Raw genomic sequence first — 9695 nt, 5'->3', positions numbered from 1 at the left:
CACAAAATGTATGAAGATTTACGTTCTTTAAAAAAATGCCAAACAAAAGAAAAACAACCAAACCACAAAACCCTAAGAAAAGCAGTATTTATGACCAAGTGAATGTCTTCAAAAAGTTATAAAAGAAGCTATAAAGAAGTTATAAAGGAGTTATACAAGATAACTTTATGTGCATTTCACCCCAAATTGGAAAAGAAATTGCACCTGCAGGCCCACACACCCTGGCTTCCTGAAGAATCCTTGGGATGGTGGATGCCCAGGAGCCACTTATGAGCAAGATGCACCATCCATACTACAGGAAGCATTATTTTCATCTCATAGATCTTTATAACTACAGATTGACAAGGACAGTGAGTGAGAGAAGTCTGAGCCAGAGAGCAATATTCTAACATTTTAACCAAATACCAAATTAAAGGTGGGTATTAAATGGCTCTATCTGCCAATCATGTATGATATTTTACTGGGTTAAATTATCTGGCCTAAAGAGTGTTTCAGCTTACAACATATCATAACTCTGCACATTTTTAACACTACAGAATGGAGCCTGATCTACACTTAATGAAAAAGGGACATATTTTACCCTTGAATGCACCAATGGAGCTTCTGTTGAAGCTAATGGACTATTTGTGGTGATAACTGCTGCTCTTCATAATTGCCACGTGTGGTAGCTGGGGACTCGAGACGACTACATTTCTGCAACATCTCATACACATCATACTGAGTGCTCTCATACACATCATACTCAGTGCCATATTTACTGGCACTCTCAGGAACTGTCCATGGTCTAAAGTGGGACTATGGGGCTTTGGGCAGATGAATTACCTTCTCTGTAGTTTGACAGCTAGCTGTAAAACACAGCAGCTTACATTGTGACAGCCTGAGAATAACATATATCAAACACTTTGAGAAAGCGCTACTTAGCAATAACTGAAGCTATTTGTTACTACTGTATCTGATTTTCAGTTCCTGAATCCTCTTTTCTGAAGCTGAATATCGTCTTTGCTTATTCACATTTACAATATATCCATAGAGGGCATCTCCATTCTCTTTGCTTTTCCATTTAATGAAAGAACTATTTCCCCACTATTACATAGACAAAGAAGGAGTGAGGGTGTTACCATTTTTTCAATAAAACTATACACTTCATTAGGAAAGAAAACACAAACATTACACTAAAATATTAGAACGCATACAATTTAACAGAGAAGATCCCAAATATTTGACAGTAGAAAGGAGTCTTTTATTAAGGGATCATCTGAATAACATGAGTTTGTACATATATATATATATATATATATATTTACATATACATAGACAATATGTTCACTCTTATAACTGCTGTCACTAAAATAGAGTTTTTAAAGTTCCCTTTCCTCTCCTGTAGAAGATCAGTGTGCAGATCCCACTGGGAGGGAACAGCTGTGCTTGACACCACACGATAACAGACCTGGCTCTGATTTCCCTTCTAGCTCCTGTAGCAGCACCAGGTTCAATGGGTTATGCCTCACAAGTAGCGACACAACACAGAGATCTCTCTCCAGGCAGAAATAGATCTAACTACAGAGAAACACATGAAATTACTGGATGTTGGTGAGACTAATCTTGCAGTAAGTCACAGGCCTCTGCCTTTACATACACAAATCTGAGAGATTTTCATAAAGCAGTAACAGCCTATCATTAAACCCCATTTACAGACATTACAAGCGAGGCCAGTTGGTCTCATAACCACAGTGACATCTCCAAACATGACTTCACACGCTAACTCCAGGCTGATCACCTCCAGCTATCACCACAGCAGCAACAGGCACCTGAGAAGTTCTTAATCACAACACTCATGGAAATTATGTAATATCCACTGGTCAGAACCAATTTTTTTTCCTAACAAAACAAATCCAAGACAGTAAAAAGGACAATTTACTTAGGCTACTAAGTAGTACTATCTGCAGTGATTTACTGCAACAGTAGAACAACACTTGAGTATCTTCTCATCTGGGTTACAGTACTGTTTAAAATAGAGCCTAAGCAGCATTTACTTCCTTTTGGATGCGGTGAACAGTTCGAAGGTTGAAATTACATTCTCTGTCGATCACTAGAAGACAGACAGACATAGGGACAGACTATTGAAAAATTTCCACAGTGTCCTTTTGGCTGCCTTCCAGTCCCATCTCCGAGTGCCTGCTATTCTATTTAATGTAACTGGAGTCTTAGGATGAATATCTTTCTTCCTGGCAGTTTTTATTCTTTCTCAAGGCAGAAAAACAGCCATCAACCAACAAAGACTCCGCCCATCTAAAGGTTCAGAAACAGAACTCACAGCATGGCCAAATAGCTGCTATTTGCAAGCAAGTTCCTCTACAATTTCACTGAAAACAAAGAGGTTATAAAATCTGAAATTAGGATAACCCCAGAAACAGAAATGCCTTTCAATTGAAAAGATCTAAAACAGGAATGAGACTGGAGGAAAACTTGTTTGATTACTGCAGTACATGGCAGCCAGTCAGAAAATGATTGCGTTCCTAAAAGACTGTCAGCTCTAATGATTATTATAGATAACACTTTTTTTAAACACAGACTACAGGCTGAGCTGCCTGTCTGCATGTAAGAGTTTCATACATTTGATCCAGGATTCCAGTACAAAATCCAACTTGCCTGAAGTCTTCAAATAAATTATCTATATACTGACATGTGTTAATTGCTGATATGTTATATATGATATATGACATAATTATTATTATTATGTTTGTACTGACCAAATATTACAATCATGGCAGTGCACAGGATCAGAAGCAAGCTTACAATAATATTGATCTGTGTCCAACTCACAGTGCCCTTGGGGCACACACGTCAAATACAAGGGAAAGTTTGGCGACGTGATTGTTTTTCATGGGTACCAGCTGCAAAATTAGCCAAGCTTCTCACTGATCAATATTTGCTGGTTGTATTGTAGACTCTCCTGGCCTTCAGGCTTTGCAATTACCAAAGTTCCTCATGGACATTCTTCCCATTGTGCACTGCTGATGTTTGTGCAGCATAGCAGCTCTGGCGCACACAAGAAATTGGCACTTTCTGCTTGTTGTATCTGCAAGAAGCAGAGCACTAAGGAGTTTAGCAGATATTTATGCTCCCCAGAACAGCCAGAGCTGATTCACATTTACTCCAGCTCACATAAGTTATCACAATCACATTACTTTCAGCAAAAACATCAATCAAGACAAATTTGTGCCAGGACCACAAGGAAAGAACTATTTCACTACAGCATGCCTGCACTGAGAAGCTAACATCTTTCCCTTAGGAAATGTCACCCACAACACTGCAAAACATAACAAAACAAAAACCAAACAAAAAATATATTTGTTTCTCTAAACATTAAGAAGAGCCTATAACAGTTTATAAAACACCAGTGATGGGAATCCATATAAATCTCAGAGTTAAGCAGAGATATTCTCTTTTCACAGTACACAAAGAACATATTAATAATGCACATGGGAAGTCTATAGAGGAAAAGAAAAAGAAAAGATTCTGTCTGTCTTCGGGATGAGAGAATCAAACATATAAAGACCTTTCTTTTGGAAAAATACGGAAACCTAAGGGGATGCTTAAAACCCATTTGCCAGTCACCACAACACTGTTATTGGTGTGTGGTGAAGTGATCTTGCACTTAACACAGTGCTTATTTCTTTTACATAGTGTATAACACAATCATAAGAATCTAGCACTGACAACTGCATTAAAGAATCCCACTTTCAGAACATAAAACACTCTAGAGAAACCTTCCACGCTTTACAATATGCTAATTATTATCAGAATTTTAGTATTTTATTACATTATACATAGTACCATTGTTATTTATCATTATCAGCACTGTATGACAAACAGCAGCACTGAACACGTTGCACTTTTTAACAAGCACAGCAGGAGGTCAGTCCTGCAAAATGAGTGTGTTATTTTTGCCTTCTGCACCTAAGCAGCAACACTCACTCGTGCATCCAAGTGCAAAAGGCCACACACCCCATCCTTTCCCTCTGGAGAGCACCGAGAGGCTGTAACATGGAAGAGTTACAGTCACTGCTGCACAGTCACTGCTAACTGCAAGCAGTTAGCAACAGGACCAGGATTTACAGATTTCATAGAATTTTGCTAAGTAGGAAGTAGCTTCATCACACTACAAATTGAAACCAAACCTGTCAGTTTACAGTCCTTTCTTCAGAGGTTCTTTGTTATCCTGCAGAAATTTGAAAGAAACCTGAAATACTCTGTAGCCAATCCCCCATGGCTTCTCTCTCCTTTAGCTAGCTGGAGGCAAGCCCTTCCTTCTTGTGCTCCCCTTCACTAAGTCCTTGCTTTTTTTTTTTTTTTTATACCCATCTCTCCACAGCCAGGTCTATGCGACAAACCCTATTCAGTTCCATTCAAGCTAAAACACCATCACCATGTCTCAGCTTTCCTGGAACGTGACCAGAGGACATCAGGTCTCCATCCAGCACAGGATAGAGGACAGATACTTTCATCCCTGGCTCTCCCACTTGAGAGTCTGGGAAATCAAATGTCAACTGATTCTTTTAACATCAGCTAATTACCGCATGGCTGCAATGTTTAACTCAGGTTCAATACTTGGTATTCTTTGTAGCTAAGCAAAAAAAACTTCAAAGACTATAAATCTGCAGTTGTGCTTGATGTATTATAGCAGCTTGTCATCTAAAAAATAAAATAAAACCGCATTTAGTAGTATAGTGTGTCCTGTCATCACAAGATTCCATGTTTACTGTATTTCCAGTGATTTCCAAATTCTCCTTTTATCATTCCCAAATAAACATAGGGATGCTTTTAATTGCTAGAACACTTGAGCTGGAAGCTGTAAGTCATTTTAGATGCCTACTCATGAATCAGGATTATGTAGGTCAATTTCTGCCCCAGTGTCAGCTGTCAAGTTACCTCTTATGGCAGTCATGTTAAATATGCACCTATGTAGAGTCATGAACTTAACTACTTTCATCTATGATGAGTTGAAAGTTTACTGGATAGGTCAAGAATAGGACAGAATTGGGGTTTTCACTTGAATTTGTTCTAAACTAGAGTGGACGAGAAATCTGCTTGCTATCCTCATGCTGTTAACACCTTATCCTAAACACAAATCACTGGCAATAATCAAGACAATTAGTAACACTGGCAATAATCACAGAACAATGAATTTTCCAGCCGGTGCTCAACTTCATGACAAAATACTGATTTGGGAGGAAATAAAGACAGCAGATACTTGGCATCATCTTCTAGGGACGGAATCTCTGTTCTCCTCCTCTGCAACACACCAGGTGCAGAGATGCCGTACCGGATCCCACTGACAATATGCAGTGCCGAAACGATTTTGGTTATTATCACAGACAGTGCAGACATGCTATGTCAGCCTTCTCTGGTATTCTTGATTTCAACACATTTTAGCCTCTTTATCTCTTCAAACGTAGTTTACTCATTTTTGGAGTTTAAGGGAATGTATTTAATTCAAAGGACGTTTATGAACATTCAAATACATAAGGTCTTTTGAAGATAAGCTCTTTCATAGAGAAGACCCATGTGAATAGAGGAAAAAAAAAAATTATTTTTCCTCAGTTGCCCCCCTAAATCTTTAATTCCCACCAAAAGGCTGGAAAGTCCCAGTAGAAAGCCTCTATTCCTGTTCAAGCCCATTTCTACCTGTGACCACAAGGCTTGTCTGCTGCAAAGACAGCTGGCAGGTGAGAAAACATAGATCCGATGCACAGCAATCTCATGTCTAGCTTCTGCTACTGACGTAGATATATTTTTAATAAAAAAAGAGTGAGTCTGGTCCCTAAAGATTACAAGGAGCAGGAGGAGAGCTTACCAGACTCCTGACAACATTATGCATCTCTGCGTCATTTTACACTGCTGCCTGTGCAACAAAAACTGGCTGACAGTAGGATTAGCAATTCCTGTAAAGTCAAACACATTTGCATTTGCATCACTAAGGGTAAAACAATAAGTTGTAGGAATTTTGAAAAGAGGTTACATTTTTTAAGTAATCTCCGTTCAACATTTGACATCATTATCATCCATACAACATACTCCATTTGCTCTTTAGAGGAAGACTGATTGATCTCACAAGATTCAGTCATTTTTCTTGAGTTAGTATTTCTTTAGGTGCCCACAGCCAAGAGCCCTGAAACATACGGAGGGAAACAGCACTCCTATTCAAAGCAAAAACAGCACAAAAAAAAAAAAAAGTTCTCACTTTTGTGAGTGGCTTTTCTTAAAACAGGACAAAATGGCTAAAGAGAGGCTGCAACTGACAGAAAAGTGACAGAAAAGGTGGGAGGGAGGTATTTGATATAGAGATATGTGGTGATACCTTTTATTCCAGTGCTGGAGACACTGGACCTGGGCCACTTAAATAGATCAACTGCTTTCGTTCACTGACGTCAGTGTAATCACTACAGCACAGTGAGCTTTACCACAATATCCACAAAAACAATTTCAAATTTCAGCACGGTAACTGCATAGCACCACTAAATTCAGACCCCTGATGCTGCATTGCTTTCTACAGGGTTGGTGTGGGTAAAGGCTTAGAAGATGAGCACATAGCTCTTTCTCCTCCCAGCTGTGCCAGGTAAGCAGTGACAGTTTCAAGACCCACCAGCTTATCTGGCACTCTGCCCATCATCTCAGCTGTAAAAGACCTTTGAGGTTAAATCTCTCTTTCCAGAAGAGCTTAGGGAGCAACAACCAGGAGCCGGCGCAGAATCAGAATCAAACCACGTGCTCACACCCAAGTATGGAGCCTGGCAACCTCGTGATTTTGGAATTCCTTTCTTGCTACGTGTTATTTCCAAAGCAAATTTTGCCCAAGTTAAACCAGAATTCAGAAACACTGTTTTTCTTTCTAATTGTTTTATGAAGCACTATGTAACATCTATGAAATCACGAACCTTGTCAACTGATTTTACAGGCAAGTACAATATCTGCAAATTCACAAGGGAAAAGCAGTTGTAATAAAAAAAAAAAATCGTATATTTTATTGAGTTCTATTTGAGAAAAGTTGTTTTTCCCCAAAAATGTTTCCTGTTACTGATTAAATCCATTAATTCCTTCTAATGAGAACAGCACTTTGAAGTTCCATTGATCAGTGTGATCATTGCCAACACTTTCACATTAGCTTATATTAGCATTATTCTTAACTTTATTTATAACTATTCTTTAAATGTGCTTTCAGAGGACAAGTCATTACTCAGGATTTGATTATGCACAGTCACATTAAAATTATTTAATAGCATTTCCTATTATCTCATTAAACCTTCTAGAACGGAACTCAAACTTCGCACTGCTTTTTGTTACATGCACTTGCAAATAATGCAAAACAGAATCAGATTTTCTACAGATACAGTAAGGAGTCTATTACTGACATCTTAGATTGGGTACTAGAATAAAGATGTATGAGGGAGTATCAGTAAGTATACTCTACAGTACTGAATTTCATGTTCTTCCCTGCTATCAATCGTCAACACTCGTGCTTAGGAACCAGGAGAACTAACCTTGCAATGGGTAATACAAACACTATATCCTGAGGGCTTCCTTTCAACTACTAAACAAACATTTGCTGGATCCCATCAAAATCCTGCAACAGAGCAACTTCCAGACTCATACCCAGCGAGTCTAGGCATTTAGTTAGGCCTTTGTCAAAGCAGATGGGAATTAAATACATCTTTATAAATACTTAATTTTCATTGCTGTTTCCAGTTCACTTAGTAGAGCGCAATTCAGTCAGTGCAGCAACTGCTACATGAAATTGAGTCATGGGTCAGCAACTGGGGCAGAATTCATCCCTCTGCCCATTAAGTACCATAATGTTTTGACCAGTAATTTAGCCAGATAAGCAGATTTTGACATAATACCCTGAGAATTCACTACTGACTTTCTGGACCAATAAATTCCCACTGATAAAGCAGACACTTGTGTTGTCCAGGGAGTAGGCCTGGGCTGATACTTACTTGAGGTCACTGTTTACTATGCACTTTGTTCTGCAAGAAGAACCTCCCTTGTGTGATTCAGGAGCCTGGAACCCAACACGTAACATCATCTTTGTAAGAGTTTAATCTGAATTAAGTTCCTTAGATTCCAGCCACTGAAGATACATTTAATAATCTTTATATTGTCTTTGTGTCTTGGGTAGTGAGTATAAGATTTGGGAGCTGCTGCCTCAAGACCCAAACAGGTATGTCTTGATGGGATAAAGGGTCTGGGTTACAACCTCAGTTCATCCTGGAGTTATCTTACTACTTAAGACACTACAAGTCTTTGATGGTCATACCTTCGCCATCTATATTTCTCTTCAGTGGACTTTGTCCATCTTGCTACAAGGGCCAGGAAGTCTTATCAAGACGGATTATTCTGTTTCTGTTGATTCCACTAATTACAATTAAAGAATAAAAACAAACAAACAAAACACACAACAAAATAATATCAAACACAGCAAATGGGCAAGGGACCACACTGTTGCCTTTTTTGCCATCGGAAAATTCTATTACTTATAGATCTAGGGAATAATTCTACTTGTGGGTCAGAGATATTGCAATGCCTGACAGATTCTCATTGTCACATTCCAAAATTTGATTTTTCTATTAAATGTATATTCCAAACAGAGACATAAGATTTTAAAGCTGATGCTCCCAAACAATATGCCTTCCCTATACCCTTACATTTCCAACTCCTGTCAAAATGTATATATTTAGAGCTTCCTGGGTACAGCTCCCAAATTCACAAAGTCCTTTTACAAATGCAGCACAGGGACATGCAATTTGTCTCAGTGTCACAGTCCGCTTTGAAATGTCAGAGAACTCTCACCATTAATAACTTGTTCTGGTGTCCGGGGATTTTCACACACGTTACAGGAAACAAATCAGCCATCAGCAACGCCTTTGTGCAGCACACTGCATTTTTATTCATTCTGTACTTCTCCAAACTTCGATTACGTGGAATGCTTAATTTATGTGCAACAGTCCTACCTTCTGTCTTAACATCATAATACTCAGGTATGTGCAGAAGGAAACAACTGCAAGTACCAATTTAACATCAGTTGGTGTGGTTACTTAAATTTCAACCCAACATGCATTTCAGTTTGGACTTTTTAAACATCCACTCTGTGATAAAAATAGTAATACACTGCTTTACTAAAAACACTTACATATAGATGAATAATACAGTAGCAACAGCAAAAGGAAATGGGGTCTTCAATTAAAATGGGAAATAAAAATATCCAAGCCCAGAGAAGTGCAAATTGAGCTCTCAAAACCTGGTGGCCCACAAAATCTGGTGCCCCTCATCTCCTACGCTTCTCTCACCACCACCTGCACTCACCCTGTGATATTCCTGCATTTGCTGTGACTCTGGATGTCACACAGCATGAATAAAAGTTGCTCCTCTGAGCACAGCTTCTGTTGCCTTCAGGCATCGAATGCAGCTCCATGCAATCACCCTGAAGCTCTGATGCTTGCTGAAATAGAAAGGGCCAGGGAGGGAGCAAAGATGAGAAAGAGAGGAAGAAAAGCCTGAGCCTCCCACCCTCCCTCCCGCTTTGCCAGAGGTGCTATTTTGGCTCCAAGCGATTCCTAAAAGTTTCTATCTCAAAACTTGTTTTGTTGCTGTTGTTTCATTGTTGTTAACTTTTTTTGGTTTTCTGTTTGTTTTTT

This window comes from Meleagris gallopavo, chromosome 3, assembly GCF_000146605.3.
Source record: "Meleagris gallopavo isolate NT-WF06-2002-E0010 breed Aviagen turkey brand Nicholas breeding stock chromosome 3, Turkey_5.1, whole genome shotgun sequence".
NCBI classification, from domain to species: Eukaryota; Metazoa; Chordata; class Aves; order Galliformes; family Phasianidae; genus Meleagris; species Meleagris gallopavo.
The sequence above is the reverse complement of the archived record's forward strand: the minus strand, read 5'-3'. Positions refer to the sequence as shown.